Source organism: Perognathus longimembris, chromosome 8, assembly GCF_023159225.1.
Source record: "Perognathus longimembris pacificus isolate PPM17 chromosome 8, ASM2315922v1, whole genome shotgun sequence".
NCBI lineage: Eukaryota > Metazoa > Chordata > Mammalia > Rodentia > Heteromyidae > Perognathus > Perognathus longimembris.
Genome location: NC_063168.1, coordinates 25,734,890 through 25,750,544, shown reverse-complemented (window position 1 = coordinate 25,750,544; position 15,655 = coordinate 25,734,890). Strand labels below are relative to the sequence as shown.

At 39.7% G+C, this 15,655-nt stretch overlaps 1 protein-coding gene and 1 non-coding gene across 4 annotated transcripts in view; both read right to left on the bottom strand.

Annotated features, from left to right (window-relative positions):
• The window catches only part of Znf638 (zinc finger protein 638), a 71,418-nt gene extending 62,041 nt beyond the window's left edge, over positions 1-9,377 (bottom strand). Inside the window, exon 1 of one of the 3 annotated variants that reach the window (XM_048352701.1) lies at positions 9,246-9,377. The gene's annotated coding sequence lies outside the window, so the exon portion shown is untranslated. The remainder of the gene's footprint in view (positions 1-9,245) is intronic. The other 2 variants (XM_048352702.1, XM_048352700.1) reach the window with 2 other exon arrangements.
• Positions 9,378-14,791: 5,414 nt separating this feature from the next.
• On the bottom strand, positions 14,792-14,898 carry LOC125356991. Its single transcript, XR_007212024.1, has one exon. It is a non-coding gene; the product is annotated as a U6 spliceosomal RNA (small nuclear RNA).
• Between the last annotated feature and the right edge of the window lie 757 nt (positions 14,899-15,655).

Genomic DNA, 15,655 nt, shown 5'->3' with positions numbered 1-15,655 from the left:
TATATATGTGGCACTGAGGAATCGAACCCAGGGCTTCATGTATACGAGGTGAGTGCTCTTGCCACTAGGCTATATTCCCAGTCCCGACATGGCCTTATTTTATGCATATGTGTGGATGGAGAGGTAAGGATTCATAAGCTTCCATTTGTACCTATTTGGGGGGTTTGTTTTTGTTTTGGTAATACTTGGGTATTAAATCAGGGACTCATGCCTACTAGGCAGGAACATACTAGGCAGATACTCTACTACTGAGTGATGTCTCTAGTCCTTTATTATATCCTGGTCATTTTGAGATGCTTAAGACCACAAGCCACCTATTTTATATATTAGGCTTCCCACTGTAGCTGACTGATGTCCACCACTATACCTAGCTTCTTTCTTTTTTTTTTTTTTTTTTTGTTGTTGTTGCCAGTCCTGGGGCATGGACTCAGGGCCTGAGCACTGTCCCTGGCTTCTTTTTGCTCAAGGTTAGCACTCTACCACTTGAGCCACAGCGCCATTTCTGGCTTTTTTCTATATATGTGGTACTGCTGAATCGAACCCAGTGCTTCATGTATAGGAGGTGGGCACTTTACCACTAGGCCATATTGCCAGCCCCCTAGCATCTTTCCATTACAATGGATGGAACCCTGCAAACTTTTCTGCCCTGCCTAGCGTGGTACTACAATCCTCCCAAACTTAAGTCTCCCAAATATCCAGGAGGCACACAATCACTATGTCAACTATCAGCTGAGAAGGGGTGTCATGAACTTACTGCCCAAGCTGTCCTCGAACCATGGTCCTCTCATCGCGGCCACTCAAATAACTAAGAATACAGCCATGGCCCACTGGCACCCAGATGTAATTTTTTTAAGGGGAGCTAGAAATTAAACAGTGGGCCTCAATTATGCTAGTTAAGAATTATACCACTGAGTTATATCCCTAGACCATGTGCTATATTCACCCTACATATTTTCCTACATATATTTTTCAAAACCAGGATTTTTAATGGTCACAAAACATTTCAACTATTTTGTTAAATAGCAATTTAAAATTTTCAATGTCCTTTTAAAAACTACAAAAATTCAATGTGCCAATAATAATTATTCTTTTAGAAACAAATTGCAGAAAGTACATTTTTCATACAAGCATGAAGGGCTTCACTGATTAATAAAGCACTTACCATTTAAGCTTCCACAACCCACAGAGCAAGAGGAATTCAGTTTACAAAGAAATAACACCCTACAGCGCAACCAATAATAAGAACACAACACAGCCTACATCTGCCCTGTGCTCTTTTCATGCTATATTCAAGACATATAACATGTAAATTTATTTTATAGCTTTTTTCCACAGCTTTATTAGTATATATTAATTGTACAAAATCATATGCTTCATTTTATTTTCTCATATTTGTAATGTACCTTGATCATATTCACCACTCTTTTTCTAATTATAATTACCATTACCTTTCCTCACCAAAAGCCATCCTTATAACATGCAGAAAGTAATTTCCTAAATTTACCAAGAGAGTATCATTTTAACCCTCTAATCATATGTATACATACTTCATTTGATGTTGCTTTGTTTGAGTACTGTCTCTGAGTATACAAACAACTTCACTTACTTTCATTAAGAAATATAGTTATTAAAACAGTCAGTTAACTCGAGTTTAACTGTTCGATCACAAAAACTAAAATACACGGTGTGCTTTCCTCAGTCTGTCAATTTGCTTATCTTTCCTACAACATAGATCTACAATCCACTCTTTCCTACCATTAAATTTGTTCTTTCATATCTCACAAAAAATATTTAAGTCATAATTAAGGTGTCATGAATGTAGAGAATACAGATTTTAAAACACAAAAATGTGATACGTTTAAGGAAATGGTCAAAGAAAGCAAAAACAGACAATTAAAAACATTACTTGCCATGATAAAGGAATTACAAACATTACTGATACTTAAAAAGGATGGATAAATATGATTTCAGATTTAAAGAAAATGAAACACAAATGTTAATGGACAATGAAAGGAATCAATCACTTTTTAAGAACCAGGCATTAACAACTTTAAGTAGCATTAATTTAATATTACTTTCAAAAACATTTTTTCAAAGACAAATCACATTTTGAAAAATTTTATGCGCAGTACATACTTGAGTCTCTACAGCAGAATATTGTATTCATCGTAAATGATGGTCTCATGAATATATGCAGTGGTAGTTTTGCCTACCTTGCGACCCACAATAAATGTAACAGCTTTGGATCAAGAAAAGACATGTAATTCAAGTTGGAATATATCATCTATGTAATGTTTTTTAAAAGCAGAAATATAAAGAGTGGTGAATGTTTCTAAAATTCAAATGCTGCTGTAAACCATATATACTACCTTCTTAAGGAAACAAGAACATGAAACAACGGCACACAATAAACAATAGTAACAGGACCATGAGGTAAATACAATTATTGAACACATTCAACATCCAGTTCTAAGTGCATCTTTGCCTTTCCTGTCAAATTTGGTTATCACATTTTTTTTTTTTACAAAGGGCATTGGACCAAAAAAACAAAAAGTTCCCCATTGCCTAAAGTAGATTCCAAAATCACCAAGTAATCTAATCTGACTGGATGTGTTAGATAAGTGCCAAAAATCCTGAAGTTTTTAACAATATACAAATGAGAATAAATAAGAATCTAGGTGCCTTTAAGGGGTTATGTAGAATAAGGATATAAAGGATACGGAAATATTTCATGGAATATATATTTATGGCTTTGACTTCTGAAAGCAAGTCAACAATATACATTATTTTTTAAATAAATCAAGGATGAGAGGGAAGAAATTGTCTAAAACCAATCTGATACAAGCATATTTCAAATGAATACCCCAACCCAGTTAATGGGAAAAAAGAAAACTAATCTAAGTTACTTATGAAACCCTCAATATACCCTCAATTTCGATGGAGCTCCTTTTAGTAGGTTTGGGGGTTTTGGTACTGATATAAACAAGGGACTTTCAAAACTATTTTAGCTATATTACTACAGAATTGAATAAAGTAAATATTTTGATGATGTATAATACGGGGCTCTTACTTTGGAGGATATAAATGTAATTGAAGAAAGCAAGCAAAGAATTGAACACTAATTATAAGGCACCCTATAGTCCAAGAGTCCATAACATACAAAAAAAAAAAAAATCAATGGAGAAGGGAAGGCTCTTCCTGAGTGCTGACTACTGTAAAGGAACACCTGGAGTTGGAAACTCATCATTTAAAAACCATCAGCCAAGAATGGCTCAGGCAAAAATCATGAGCAGGTATTACAAGCTAAAAGTCAGGAAACCGATGAGAGAATATTTGGTCTTAAAATGGCTCTCCTGCAGAGAACATTTTAGCCAAAACATTTCATATCATTAAATATAGTATCACTGGTGAAAGGCTATTGAGACATCATGCCCTTCCTGATTTGTTATCCTAAGACCCTATCATTACTTATGTAATTTTTCTGCCCAGAGATGCACAATCTGAATCGTAGTCAAGAGGAAATATACAAACAAAACATGTTCTATCAAAAAAGAACAAAGCAGACTATATTCTTCAAAATAACTTCACAAAAGAAAAGAGAAGCTATAGTCAGATTCAGAAAGACCAAGAAGTTAACAACTAAATGCAGTATCTGATCCTAAACTGATCCTGTACTGGGGGCGGGGGAGGAGGGGTGAAAAAGAACACTAAAGGTGAATAACAAAACCAGAATAAAAACATTATACAATTGTATCCGTGTAAAATGTATTAAAAGTTGATAACTGCAAGATGTAGCATTCTGTTCTTGGGAAGTATGTACTAAAGTAATTAGAGATGAATGGTCACATTTATCTGCTTACTATCAAATCATAAACAAAAAAGTCTGTGTGTATGTGTTTGTGTGTGAAAGGAAAGTAAAGGAGAGAAAGAATTTATTCCTGTTGTTATTATTCAGAGCTTAAATTCATTCAAAAGTCCAATGGCCCAACCACTATGTACAACACTGAACAAAAACTTCTTAATTGCATACTAGGTCAAAGAGATTTAAACAAGTGTAACAGAAGACAGAAAACTTGGCAATATAAATAAAGAGCATCAGTCCTAAACACATTTTTGGATTTGGCCCTTACTTGTCTACATCGTGTACCATCCCTAACTACTTAAGGTTAGTCATCCCCATTACGAAACTCATAATAATCTAATCTTTGGGGAAATATTCCACTGATTTGAACATACCCACCCTGTTAGGAGGGGTGCCAGTGAATGATTTCATGCAAAACTGGTTTACTCCCACAAGTAAAATTTAACACTTACTAACTCAACTGTAGAGAGGTAGTACAGACAATGTTTAACTCTAACCATATATTCAGTGCTTTAATTCTAGTTTTGCTGCTTACTAACCGTGTGACCCTAAGCAAGCAGATTAACCCAAACTAATTTCATCATTTGAAAATGAATATCAAAACAGTACTCACTCAGAATGTCATTAGGAGTTAAAACAGGTGCTCAAAATGTTAGTTAAGAAGAAAAAATGTTTTACTTAAGAAGTAGGTATTTGATCCTTTTATTAAGATATGAGTAATTGTTAAATTTACAATATACTGGAAATAAAAGTTCTCTACTTTTACCATTCTTTCAGTAGTGCCAAACTGAGAACAATTACTGAAAACATTTTAAACTCATATCAAAATTCATTGATTTAGGGGGCTGGGAATGTGGCTAAGCAATAGAGTGCTATGGCATTCATGAAGCCCTGGGTTCAATTCCTCAGCACCACATAAACAGAAAAAGTCAGAAGTGACACTGTGGTTCAAGTGGTAGAGTGCTGGCCTTGAGCAAAAAGAAGCCAGGGACAGAGCTCAGGCCCTGAGTTTAAGCCCCAGGACTGGCCAAAAAAGCCAAACGAAGAACAAAAGTTTCTTTTAATAGTTGCAGTTCCGTTGTTTGATATATCTCATGTCCTTTATAAGCTCCCCACCTACATTTTCTTATTTATTGAGGAAAAACTTTTGCATTAGTATACATTAAATAAATATAAACAATGCTTTGCTTCATCAGCATCTGAATCAATGAATTGTTTTAAATTTTATTTTTGCCAGTCCCGGGGCTTGAATTCAGGGCCTGGGCACTATCCCTGAGCTTCTTTTGCTCGAGGCTAAAAGGCTCTTCCACTTGAACCACAGAGCCACTTCCGGCCTTTTCTGTGCATGTGATACTGAGGAATCGAACCCAGGGCCTCATGCATGCTAGGCACAGCCACCTTCCCAGCCCTCAGCAAGTTTTATATACATATATACACGTGTGTAGTATATGAGATACAACTGCAGGAATTTTATTATTGTGCATATTTTACATTAAGAAATTATTGGCCATTACTGGTCATTAGTGGTTATTAATGATCATTTTACAAAAATGCTTTCCCCTAAATACTTTAGAGAAAATTCTGAGTTATGAATTAAAACAACTAATATGGCATTGCTTAAAAATAGGGTAGAGGGCAGAGATAGACAAAAGTAAGACTGAATATAAGCTTCTAATTATTGAAACTGGGTGGTTAAGTATGTGGGTCAATTATTATATAATTCTACTAGTTATACATTTTTAAATGTCCATTAAAAAATATTAAGCCACACACATCTAAACCCAGTAATTGGGAGACTGAGGCAGGAGGATTTCAAGTTTGAGGCCAGCCTGAACTAGAGGCAAGACGCTGTTTTTTTTGTTGTTGGTTTGGGGTTAGTTATGGTTTGTTTTTTTTTAATGCTAGTCCTAGAGCTTGAACTCAGGGCCTGTCCCTGAGCTTCTGTTTGCACAAGGCTAGCACTCTAGCACTTGAACTACAGGGTCACTTCAAGATTTTTATGAGTGATTTATTGGAGGCAAGAGTCTCATGGACTTTCTTGCCCTGGCTGTCTTCAAATCTCAACCCTCAGACCTCAGCCTCCTGAGTAGCTAGAATTACAGACATAAGCCACCAGCACCCAGCTACACGACCTTGTTTAAAAAAAAGCCAAAGAACCCCCCCAAAAACCGACTTTTTAAAAAATGAAAAATTCATAAAGCAAAGTTGACAACTTTCACTCAGTATAGAAAATAGGAAAGCTAGTTGAAAGTTTAATAAAATGAAAAATATAAAAATAAAGACAGAAAAAATGTTTAAAAGCTTAATACAGATATAAAGTAACAACCAGATTTTGGTTTTTAAGGAGTTAAAATAATTTAAAGTAGACATAACAAGATAAGTACCAAGAAAATAAATGTACTTTAAAGCTGTCATTCATTCCCTCAATATTCTTTTCCAATCCCAAACCTGTTATTCTTGACCCTCATTATACAGATGGATTTTATTTTTATACCTCACCTTCTCATTATTTTCTTTCCATTATTCTAATTTTTCAAATTCTTATTTCTTTTCGTTTTCAATCACAAATTTCACACTAAACAATAAAGCAATGAAAAGGGTAATAAACAAATTGTACATAAATGAGGACTTATTAGCAAGAAACTAATTATTAGGGACAAACATACTTTCAATCAGAGGACCTCTAAATGACATTTATTAGTCCTGTTTCCTTACAAAACAGGCTCAACTGTGTACACACTGTGTACACATACTGGAAGCACTGTTTCTTAGTATGTAAAGCTTTCTGTTAAAAATTTGAACGGATTTGTTCAAATAATGTCAATATATGTTAAGCCACAGTAGAAAACAGAGACCAGACTTTGGTAACTGTTTACTGAATTAATTTTCTCAATATATGAACACCAATACATACCAGTCACTTAAGACTTTTTTTAAAAACTAACATAGCCATATAAATACATTATTGTATTTGGTAAGTGCAATGAGAAGCAAGTATAAAGTTTATGGAAGCAGAAAAGTAATGAAAGATGGTCTTTAAACTCATAAAATTCTATTAATGTACATTTCTTTAAACTCTGTGTGTATGATGTGTGCGCACGCTCATGCTGGTCCTGGAGCTTGAACTCTGGGTCCTAGGTGCTGTTCCTGAGCCTTTTTTTTTTTTTTTGGCCAGTCCTGGGCCTTGGACTCAGGGCCTGAGCACTGTCCCTGGCTTCTTCCCGCTCAAGGCTAGCACTCTGCCACTTGAGCCATAGCGCCGCTTCTGGCCGTTTTCTGTATATGTGGTGCTGGGGAATCGAACCTAGGGCCTCATGTATCCGAGGCAGGCACTCTTGCCACTAGGCTATATTCCCAGCCCCAGTTCCTGAGCCTTTTTTGCTCAAGGCTAGCATCCTACCACTTTGAACCACAGCTCCATTTCCAGCTTTTTGATAGTTACATGAACTTTCCTGCCCAGGCTGGCCTCATACTGTGACCTTCAGATCTCAGCCTCTGTAGCAGCTAGGATTATAAAACAAGTGTGAGCCATGACTTTAAGCTATCCAAGGCATACTTTTGCATCAGAAGATACTACTTAATCATTAGATTTAAAATGAATTAACAGCTAAAAATTGCTTAGAAATGCTATGTGCCAGTGGATAAGAATTTTCCATACATTGTTTCAATATTCACACAGAAAAAAAACAAAACCTAAGCAAGTTGTATTATCAACACCTTCAGATAAGAAACAAAAGTTGAAAGACTAAAATAACTTACTCAAAGTGTCACAAATACAGTACAAGGAAAACAGGAATTCAAATCCAGATCTAATTCCAAAGCTGTTTTTCAGTAATCCATTTGTCTCTTTTTCTTCTACTACATAAAAACAAAATTTCCATAGATCACCTTAAACCTACTTTTTTTTAGTCAGAAGTGACGATGGGCAAGAACTTCAGGACCATTGTTTCTTCTATACTGTACACATCTCATGCAAAACGCAAATATGTAAAGCTTAAATGCAACCAATATGTAAGGCAATACGTACACTTTTTAAAACGAGTTCGTAAAAACAAGAGACTGTAAAATATACAAGAAATGCCGTCAAATTTTGCAAACAAAAAAGCACCAAAAGCTCACTAAATCTACAATGTCTAATACTCAAAAATATTTAAGGCAATTTAAAGCAACTTGATTATACAAGTTTATGTTTCTATGTAAACTTTCTTAAATTCATCTTTTTGTGTGTGTGTGTGTGTGTTCTTTTCCTGGTTATTATTTTAAAATGTGAATCTGAACAAGTAAACACAACATCCCTCAGAAATAACTTAGCCCTTTGTAACATGAAAAAAGGGAGACATTTCTGATACACAATTCCAAGTGATTAGGAAAAGAATTTGAATCAACACAAGCTAATGGATCCAAGGAAAAGTTTTTCTTCACAACTCCTTCACATTGATTATCCCTTCCCCCAATCCCAGCCCCTGACTTTCGCCAAAAAGCATTTTTTAAGATTAAGAAAAACAGTTTAAGGCAGCCCTCACGGTCTAGCTCAATTAACGATTTTGTCAAAATGTAAGCCGCGCTCTGCAGCACCCTCTGCGGTTAGCTCAAACAACAAAAGATGTTTCAAATGTCAAGGAATCGAGAACGCGGTTTTGTACACTTGCGGTATATATATCAGGACAGGGCACCCAAGCTAGGAATCACATAAACTACTGAGGTTCTGCATTCGGGATTCCGTAAGAAATGTGGAAATAGGTAACACCACTGCGTCCGAGCCCGCCCCACGCCAGAGGTGACGTTCCCCGCAGCTCCCGTACCGCAGCAGGTAGGCTCGGGAACACGGGCCCGCAAGCCAGCAGAACGACGTTCTCTCACCCCGAACTCCCCGGCCCAAACACAAACAAGCTCTTCTCCTCAGGCTTCGGACACCACGTCGCGGGCCAAAGGGCTGGGTCCCAACTCCGCCGCCCGTCGGGGCCTGAGGGCCGGGCCGCTCCCTCCCGGCCCCCCTTCCCGGCCTGTCAGGCCGTGCAGCCTCCGCAGGCCCAGCGCCGGTGGGGAAGGGGCTGCCGGGCCGGGGCTCTTCTCTCTCCCCGGTCCGGAGCAGCGGCGCTAAGAGGCTCCTCTCGACCCAAGGTCCCAGCTCCTGACAGGAGCGCCCAGCTCAGCCACTGGGGCGGGGCGGCGAAGCAAAAAACAGCGGAGCGGTTCGCCCGGGTACCCTTCCCACCGCGGGGGTCCCAGCTCCGCCCGCCCTCGCCCGCCGCTCGCCGCCATTTTGTGCGCCGCCGCTGCGACACAGATACAATAGTCGGGACCTCCCAGGAACGGCTGTGGACCCCCACACCTCGGGCCCCGGCTTTCCGGCCCTCTGCTCCCCACAACGCAGCGGTCCTACCTATGCCTACCGACTAACAGCGGTATCCCATTCGCGCCCCACAGTTTTAGCACTCCGTCTCCAGTCGCGTGCCGAAGAAGCTACCGCCTACACAGAGCTATGCGCATGCGCGCTTCGGAGCCCACGTCTGCTCTTGGCGCCTGCGTACCGTCGGCTCCGCGCTAGCCCCGGGCGCGGAAAAGAGTTAGAGCAGCCTGGTTCCGGAAGGGGGCGTCCGCGTGCTGAAGCTGTCCAGCGGCCTGTGGTAGACCTAAACCAAGTCACAAGCTTCCTAGGCCCTGCCAAATCAGGCTCTGAATCATCACCTCACTTCGGCCTTCTCTGATCCTTATTCTCTTTAACAGAAAAATAAGCAATACTTGCATGGCAGCGATAGTGTTTTGGATAACGGTTTTGTTTTGTTTTAAAAAGCCTTACGGGCTCACCTGTAATCCCAGCTACTCAGGAGGCTGAGATCTGATGACAGTGTTTGACACTGTGGCTCCAGTGGTAAAGCGTTGTTAGCCTTGAACAAAAAATGCTCAGGACAGCGCCCAGACCACCCCTGAGTTCAAACCCCAGGCCCAGCATGAGGAGGGAGTAAGCCCTTAAACTCCTGCCTTGTACTCTTTTTTTCCTCACCCCCTATAGCAAAGATGGGATGCTTATCATGGCCACTCCAAACGTCAGAAAAATCGGGCCTGGGGATGTAGCTCAGTGAAGGAGTACAACTGAGCATGCACAGGTATGTGTTTAATCCCCAGCAATGAAAACACAGGTTTTTTTCTTCAGTGTTTTATTTTCTTAAATTGATTCTTTTATAGCACTACACTTACTGGACAAACTCACAACCCCTGCCTCCCAGATCTCAATAATTCACACCACCCAGTTTAACCTGCCAACCAAATTCACATTAAAATAAGTGTGTGCTGGTCCTGGGCCTTTAACTAGGGCCCTGACACTGTCCCTGAGCTTTTATGTTAAAGTCTAGCCCTCTATCACTAAAGCCACAGCTTCACTTCTGGCTTTTCTGGTGCTTAACTGGAGTTTTGTGATTTTCTTGCCAAGGCTGGCTTCCAACCGCGATCCTCAGATCTCAGCCTCCTGAGTAGCTAGGATTAGTCAGCAGGCCCTCGCTATATAGTGGTTCACTTATTGTGGCTTCACTGTGTCACTTTTTTTTAAACACACAAATAATGATCCTTCGCCTACTTCAGGAGACCCCTATGATAGTTGAAAATCCAAGGAGAACAGTAGGTAAACGGCCATATAGCAAGGGACGACTATCTAATGCTGCAACTTCGCCGATTTTCACCTATTGCAAGAGGTCTCTGGAGCGTGAGGAATCGTACAGGCATGAGCCACCAACACCGGGAAAAAAGCCCAATATCTTAAAAAAAAAAAAAAAAGGTACTGGATTTTTCACTTCAAACCAAAATTCCTGTTTGTGGCAACAAGCCAAAGCAACAAAGAAAAGGACAGTAAGCTCTCTTTAAACTCCAAACAACCAAAAGTAAAATTTTGATGAGTTTCTTTTCATGCCTTATTTTATACTCATGAAAACATAACTGGCTCACCACCAACGAGCTGGTTATGGGTATAGTGCACATCGCTTTCAGCAACAAGTCCAGAAGGCTTGCTGACTTCCATCTGTCACACACTTCACTCACTTCCACGGAGGCTCAGATAGCCTACTAACCAGATGGCCTGCCTGACCTCTCCAGAGTCCACAGACTTCACAAGATCTAGGGTAAAGACTTACACTTAGCAAGCCAACTCTAAAGTGTTCAGGTGTGGCTTGGAATTGCTAATGAGCCAACCAAGGTGACGGTGTGGTGGCTTTGGTATGTGAATAAGCTAACTAGATACTTAAAGCGGCTTATATAAGCTAGTAAACAAGCTAACCCCTAAATTGGCTAGATTAAGACCCTTAGGAGAGACCTTAACATCTTCAGCTGAAGAGCTCAAATCCAAGTGTGGTTTTTTCAAGCCTCCAAGTTTCCTGCCTCCTTTAGCTCCAAGAGATTTCTCCTGCCTAGGTTCCCTTGCTACTACTGCAGCAACAAGCGCCCTTCAATGAGTGCCAGTGAGATGAAAGCCAAGGCTCTTGCCCCACCGCGGTTACTGTGTATGCCTGCTTCATGTGTGAGTGGTTCTACTTGTTGGAATGTTATTTTGAATTCTTATATACATGAAAGGCATCTCATGTTTGAGTCTTTATTGCATACATCACCATCATCTCATACCCTCTCTTTTGTCTACTTGAGTAACATTCATAGCAGAATTGTGCTATCAACTTGTGAAACACTGAAGCTGTTCCAGTCTTTGCTAAATAAATAAATGTCAGAATACTTTCTAAAAACATTATAGAGGGCTGGGAATATGGCCTAGTGGCAAGAGTGCTTGCCTCATATACATGAAGCCCTGGGTTCGATTCCCTAGCACCACATATATATAGAAAATGGCCAGAAGTGGCACTGTGGCAGAGTGCTAGCCTTGAGCAAAAAGGAAGCCAGGAACAGTGCTCAAGCCCTGAGTCCAAGTCCAGGACTGGCAAAAATAAATAAATAAATAAATAAATAAAAATAAAAACATTATAGAGGTAGAGCCTTTGCCTAGCATGTCAAAGGCTATAGGTTCCACCCCATCCATGAAAAATTAACACAAATTTCTGCCTTCTACCAAATATATAAGAGAATAATCATTTCTCTATAAATCCTCGTCTAAACTCTGTAATTTTAAGTGATGCTGAACGTATGTGTGCGTGTGTGTGCGCGTGCACACACACAGATATTGGGCTTGAACAGGACCTCTCACAATTGCATAGCTTTTTCACTCAGGTTGGTGCTCTCTACTGCTTGAGCCACACCAAAACTTCCAGCTTTTTGCTGATTAAGAGTCTCTCTTTGACCAAGATGCATTATATATTCCAAAACGGCTTTGCTGAATGGCAACTTTTTAAAGAAAATTTTAAAAAGAAGAGGAAATAAAGGAGGGAAGTTAATAGGTTTAACTGTATACATGTATGGAAATGTCACAATTGAAGTCCCTTTGTACAACTAAGGAATGCTAATAATGGGATTAGAACAAGAACCTTTCCAGTTGATTATCTGACACTAACCTAAGGAACACACCACAGCAGTGGTGAGAGGCTTGTAGGAGAGGCAGACTCCCAAAGCAAAGGTCCCTTGAGGCTGAAGTAGGAGACTGAGGTCCAAAGCTTGGAGTCCATGAAGAAAGGTGCTCAGATTTTAGTATCTTCAGCTTGAATTTTTAGGACCTGTTTCCTGGATTGTACATACTTAGGCCACCTTAGGGTTGGCATGTTTGCATATCAAAACTACTGTTTAGCCACGTTATGTTTGGTTCATTAGCATATCAGAGCTACTCTGCTCAGCATTCAGGGATCCTGGAGGGAGGTGTACAGACCCTGGCTGTGGTCATCCAGCCATCTGGTCAGTAGGCTATCTGGTTCATAGGTGAAGTGTACAGACCGTGTGTGAAGTCAGCCAGCCCCTCTGGGTTCTGCTTATGAATTTGCCCTACATTTTGCTGATAACTGAGTAGCACTACACCCGTAACTAGCTCATTGGCTCTGAGCATGCCATTTATATATGTGTATCCATATGTGTATTCATATAGATGTATGTATGTACTGGGCTGGAAATTAAAGGACAAACCAGTGCTTATCCACATGTATGTTGAAAGGCAGTGCTTTAGAGAGGTGATAATATTGGAGCCTCCTTAAATGCAGAGACCAACTAGTCTGGCAAAAGAACAGAACATAGACTGTGATATTGGTAGCAAAAACACTAAGAAATGGAATGACAAGATACTTAGGAAAATTTGGTATGATTTGGTAATACAGTAGATATGAGGGGAATGTTCAAGATGTATCATGGTGACTCCTAAGTTGACAGCTTATTCAGTGGAACCAATGATTGTGCTGTTTAGTTATTAGGGGATACTATCGGAATACCAGGTTAGAAGAAGATTCACTAGCTCTGCCTGGCTTAGATATAGATTTTGAGACATCTTTGACACAATTCCATTAGATACAAAGGCTGAGATTCAGAACAAGCTTATAAGCTAGAGAAGGGACTTTGTAAGTAAGTCAAGGTGTATGTATATTAGTCATGAATGAAAATACCTAAGAAATTATTGAGGAAAAAAATGGCTAAGGCCAAGTGTTAAGAATAGGTACAAGGGGGCTGGGAAGATGGCCTAGTGGCAAGAGCGCTTACCTCATATATATGAAGCCCTGGGTTCAATTCCCCAGCACCACATATATAGAAAATGGCAAGAAATGGCGCTGTGGCTCAAGTGGCAGAGTGCTAGCCTTGAGCAAAAAGCAGCCAGGGACAGTGCTCAGGCCCTGAGTCCAAGCCCCAGGACTTTGCTTTACAATTCTTTGTTTTGGTTTGGCTTTGTTTATTTCAGATAGAATCTACTATTTGGGTGTGGGGCCAGCTTCAGAATGTGATCATCTTACTTCCAGCCTCCCAGGTAGATGGGACCACAGGCACAGGTCACCACATATAGCTCATTGAGATTTGCTAACTTTTTTGCCCAGGCTGGCCTCTGTAATCCTCCCAACCTTCACTCAAGTAGCTGGGATTACAGGTGTGAGCAACCACATCCAGTCTGACTTGTTTTCATTTTTAAAAGATTTTTTTATTAACATATACTAGTTGTATAAGGTGGGTCATTTTAACACATACGTACATATAGTATACCTAGTCACTGGCTTTTTTTAATAAGAGAAACTCCTAAGAAGTTCATTTGCCTGGTTTATAAATCAAAGTAATTCCATAAATTATTAGAAAAAATTAATTCCATAAAAATTTAACATTCTATGTGCCAGAATTGTTATAGACACTTCTCCAATAAAATGAAGTAAGCACTATTATCTCTATTTCATAGGAAAAAGAGCTGAGGCACAAAGTTAGGTGATTTGCTGAGTGTCACACAGTAACAACTGGTAGTCTCTATTTAAAAACCACAAGCCCCCAGAATACACACCCTTTAATACTACTACTTTGTTTTTATGAAATTTTGGTAAAAACAGGACAGTAGAAGAGAGAATAAGGAGGCCGGTAGCTGGTGGCTCATGCCTGTAATCCTAGCTATTCAGGAGGCTGAGATCTGAGGATCACAGTTCAAAGTCAGCCCAGGCAGTAAAGTTAGTTAGACTCATATCTCCAATTAACCACCAGAAAACTGGAAGTGGCGCTGTGGCTCAAAGTAGTAGAATGCTAGCACTGAGAAAAAGGGCTCTGGGACAGCACCTAGACCCTAAGTTCAAGCCCCATGACAAACAAAAAAAAAAGGAAAAGGAGAACAGAAAGATGGAAGCAATATTGATATCTACTATAACCCAAAAACAAATTATTTTATTTACCAATATTGCTCTTTACATTAAATTCTTTTTTTTAAGTTTTTATTATAAAACTGATGTGCAGAGAGGTTACAGTTTCATATGTTAGGCATTGGATACATTTCTTGTACTGTTTGTTACCTTGTCCCTCATACCCCCCTCCCCCCTCCCCCTTTCCCCGCCTGAGGTGTTCAGTTCACTTAATTTCACGAATTTGCGTGTCATACTTGCACAGGGGCCATGCTAATCTTCTCTGTATCGTTCCAATTTTAGTATATGTGCTGCCGAAGCGAGCACTACATTAAATTCTTTACCTTCCAAAAGTAGGGAATCTTTTATGGCCAAAGGTCATTTGGTATGTGATGTTAGCTGGTATTGACGCTTATGTTACCATAACAAAAAACAAACTGCTATTGTGTGTGTATGTGTGTCTGTGTGTGTGTGTGCGTGCGCTAGACCTGGAACTTGAACTCAAGACCTGGGCACTGTCCCTGAACTTTTGTGTTCTAGGCTAGTAGCTCTACTACTTGAGCCACAGCATTATTTCTGGCTTTTTTGGTAATTAGTTCTTCAAGATAGGAATCCCACAGACTTTTCTTGCTTAGGCTGGTTTTGAACAGCAATCCTCAGAACTCAGTGTCCTGAGTAGCTAGGATTACAGGGGTAAGCCACCAATGCCCCACAAATAAAGCTGCTAAATTATTGAAATTTGAGTCTTCCTTGCAGTTTCCTTGACTGGGCCAAATCACATGATTTATTGGCCATATAAGGCCTTGGGCCAGCCATATCCCACCCCTAAATGAACAAGCACTATAAAAAGTTGCCTGAGAAGGCATTCTGATCATTCTTTAAAAAGGGTTTGAAATACAGACATTCTTGAACTTTCTTTTTCTCCTTTTTATGAAAAGATCTCTCTCTCTTCCAAATGGTTTTTTTAAAAAGGTGTTTTAGAGTTCTGTCACCATCTTGTGGTCTTTTTTTTATAGTACTGCTGTTGAAAACTTTTAATGTGGGCTGGGCTCTGGAAAAAAGTGCCAAAACCAATTTTAGAGTT